The sequence below is a fragment of the Gossypium arboreum genome, chromosome 11 (genome assembly GCF_025698485.1).
Source record: "Gossypium arboreum isolate Shixiya-1 chromosome 11, ASM2569848v2, whole genome shotgun sequence".
In the NCBI taxonomy this organism is placed as follows: Eukaryota; Viridiplantae; Streptophyta; class Magnoliopsida; order Malvales; family Malvaceae; genus Gossypium; species Gossypium arboreum.
Window position 1 is genome coordinate 97,782,152 of NC_069080.1, and position 3,987 is coordinate 97,786,138.

A 3,987-nucleotide genomic window follows, 5' to 3' on the forward strand; every position below is an offset into this window, starting at 1 on the left:
GTATCTGATCGGTATTCGAGTCGATTCAATAAAATTTCAGCCATACTAAATTGGAAGCCTCCGAGAAATATTACTGAGGTTCGAAGCTTTTTGGGGCTTACCGGTTATTACCGACGATTTGTAAAAGGCTTCTCAACGATAGCCACGCCGATGACGAAGCTACTCCAAAAGGATGTTAAGTTCGAATGGACGGAGAAATGCCAAAAAAGCTTCGATCAACTGAAAACTTATTTGACTGAAGCCCCAATTCTAGTGCAACCCGAGTCCGGCAAGGAGTTTGTTATCTATAGCGACGCCTCTCTACTTGGGTTAGGTTGCGTATTAATGCAAGAAGGTCGAGTTGTGGCCTGCGCGCGAGGCAATTAAAGCCACATGAGAAAATTATCCGACTCATGATCTCGAGTTGGCCGCCATCGTATTCGCCTTAAAGATTTGGCGACATTACTTATTTGGTGAAAGGTGCCATGTGTACTCGGATCACAAAAGTCTCAAATATTTGATGACCCAAAGAGACTTAAATCTGCGACAAAGACGTTGGCTCGAGTGTTAAAGGATTATGAGCTGATCATTGACTATCACCCGAAAGGCGAATGTGGTTGCGGATGCCTTGAGTCGTAAATCGTTATTCACTTTACGAGCGATGAATGTGCACTTGTCCGTCCGATCCGACGGTGTGTTAGTGGCTGAATTGAAAGCCAAACCACTATTGACACACCAAATTCGAGAAGCTCGTAAAGTCGGACGACGAGTTGGTTGCAAAACGGGCTGCGTGTGTTCGAACAAGGACTCGGAGTTTCAAATCGACGATGACGATTGTTTGAGGTTCAAAAGTCGTCTGTGTGTCCCAAGGAATTGAACTCATTTCGATAATTCAATGAAGCCCATTGTAGCCAAATGGCAATCCACCCGGGAGTACGAAGATGTACAATGATTTGAAACGTCGATTTTGGTGGCATGGTATGAAGCGAGACATCTCCGACTTTGTTTCAAGATGTTTAATATGTCAACAAGTGAAAGCGGAACATCGTGCCTTCAGATTACTTCACCAATCACGATACCCGAGTGGAAATGGGATCGAGTCACAATGGACTTTGTATCCGGACCGCCATTGTCGCAAGTAAGAAGGATGCGGTTTGGGTCGTGGTAGATCGATTGACTAAGTCGGCCCACTTTGTCCCCGACGCACGGATTTTTCAATGGACAAATTAGCGGAATTGTACGCTTCTCGATTGTGAAATTACACGGGTGCCTATTTCTATCGTGTCGGATAGAGATCCGAGATTTACCTCGCGGTTTTGGAAAAAGTTGCAAGAAGCTTTGGGTACCAAGTTGCATTTCAAGACCGCTTTTCACCCCAAACCGATGGTCAATCCGAAAGCGGTAATTCAGATACTTGAGGATATGTTAAGATGTTGCGTCCTCGAGTTTAGTGGTTCATGGGAACGGTATTTGCCGTTGATTGAATTCGCTTACAACAACAGCTTTCAATCGAGTATTAAGATGGCACCTACGAGGCTTTGTACGGGCGTAAATGCCGTACACCATTGTTTTGGACCGAGCTTGGTGAAAGCAAGATTTTCGGGTGGATTTGATTAGGGATGCTGAATGAAAGTGAAAGTAATCCGTGAAAGTTTGAAGATAGCCTTCGATCGTCGAAAGTCGTGCGCGGATATGAAGCGTAAGGATATCGAGTATCGTGGGTGATAAAGTGTTCCTCAAGGTATCGCCTTGGAAAAAGATACTCGTGTTCTACCGTAAGGGCAAGTTGAGCCCGAGGTTCATTGGGCCATATGAGATATCGAGCGAGTCGGTCCAATGGGCATATCGTTTGATTTTGCCCCCGAACTCAAAAGGTTCACGATGTCTTCCACGCTTCGATGCTTCGACGTTATAGATCCGATCCATCGCACGTGATTAGTCCATCGAAATTGAAATTCAAGCTAATATGAGTTATGAGGAAGAACCAATTCGTATCCTATCACGAGAAGTGAAAGAGTTATAAACAAGCGGGTTCCGCTAGTGAAAGTGTTATGGCTCAAGCACGGGATAGAAGAAGCTACTTGGGAGACCGAGAACTCTATGAGAGAGCGATATCCGAACCTATTTACCGGTAAGCTTTTCGGGACGAAAATCTCTCGAGTGGGGGAGAGTTGTGACACCCGAATGTGACCCTAGTCGGAGAGTGGTTTCGGGACCACAAAACCGAGTCACAAGAATAATTAAGTGTTATATTCCGTACTTATTGTATGTGGAATTGGTATGCGTAAATATTTCGTGTCTCGATTTTTATTAATTAGGTGCTAATTTATAAGAAAGGACTTAGTAGTGAACTTTGAAAGTACGATAGGGAAATAGGTGATGACTAATTAAAGCATGCATGCAAAATAATGGACTTGCATGTCAAATTCCCCTTTTACAAGTAATGGCCGCCATGACAAAGAATATGGGTTAAACATGTCATGAAACATGTTTTGTTGGGCATTAGGGAGAAATAGTAAACAAATAAGCATGGGTAAGAAAAGAATGAAAAAAAATGTGTGTGAGAGAGTGGCATACCCCATTGCCGTGCAACCAAGAAGAGAAAAAAAAATTTGTTCATGCTTGCTCTCTCCTTTTTGGCCGAAAATACTAAGAGGAAGAAGGGATTTTGCTTCATTTCCTTTGTTTAGAAGAGATCTAGAAGGTGATTTGGCTAAATTTGCATCAAGATTAAGCTCAAGAGCTAAGAGGGCCACAATTGGACAAGGGAAGGAAAAGGTGATCGAATAGCCGAAAAAGCCGCTCGACAACATCCGAGGTAAGTCCTCAAGAAGTGACCTTACTTGAATTATGTGAGATGAAATATGGATGTGTATGATTATTGATTATGTGTGTATGAGTATTTGAATTCCACCCGGCTAAGTCCCAAGGCGAATATGCTAATGATTATAATTGTGTTTGAGCCTTAGTAACGAAAATGAAATATGTATGTCCAATGATTATTGATGTATGTGTGCATGAGAAATTGAATGATATCCGGCTAAGCCCAAGACAACTATGCTGGAAATTATATCCGGTTAAGACCAAGGCAATTGTCCTAGTGGCTATATCCGGCTAAGGCCCAAGGCATTCGTATGAAGTTACTCTATCCGGCTAAGACCAAGGCATTTGTGCACGTGATTAAATCCGGTTATATTCAAGAATCTTGGGCTGGAGGTGAGTGTTGGTTGCTGAAATGAATTTAATTAGTACACTCGGACAGCCCAAAGGATAAGGTACGTTATATGTGCATTGGAAAGTCGACGTGTTTGAGCAACATTCGCTCAATCGACTAATGAATTTCAGTTATTGAATTGATTGATGCTTTGCGAACTTATATAATGATGAAGTATGAAGTAAGAATGTGTATTAATGAAATGATGCATTTGGCTATGTGAATGTATTGCTGTAAATTATAGTTCATTATATTCCTTGAGACTTACTAAGCATAAAAATGCTTACCCCGTTGCTTTGGCTCTTAGTTTTCTAGATTTCGCCGAGGCAATCGGATTTGGGATCGTTGAAGTCAAAGTCATCCACACTATCAAGCCTCCATTTTGGTATAAATTTTGGTTGAACTTGAGATGGCATGTATAGGACTACCCTTGTTTGTTAAATATGTTGTAATGTAAGTATGTACGGCCGCATGCGAAAATGGCTCAAAAGGGAAGCATGAACTTAGACTAATTGTGGGTTGTATGTATATATTTTGTGTCATGATGTGGCTATGGCTTGAAATGGGAATGTTGGTCATATGATCAGCCATTGGCATGGTTAAAATGATCATACATGAACCTATGTATGGTAAGGCTAGTTGAATCATGGAGACCACCAAATAGGTAAGTCCTATCTTAAAACAGATGCTGCCAGCTGCAGTGGCATGAATGTGAAAAATCACCAAAATTCATAGGAATGGAATTAGATAGTGAATAAGCTATGTAAATGAACCTTGATGAGTCTATTTTCATA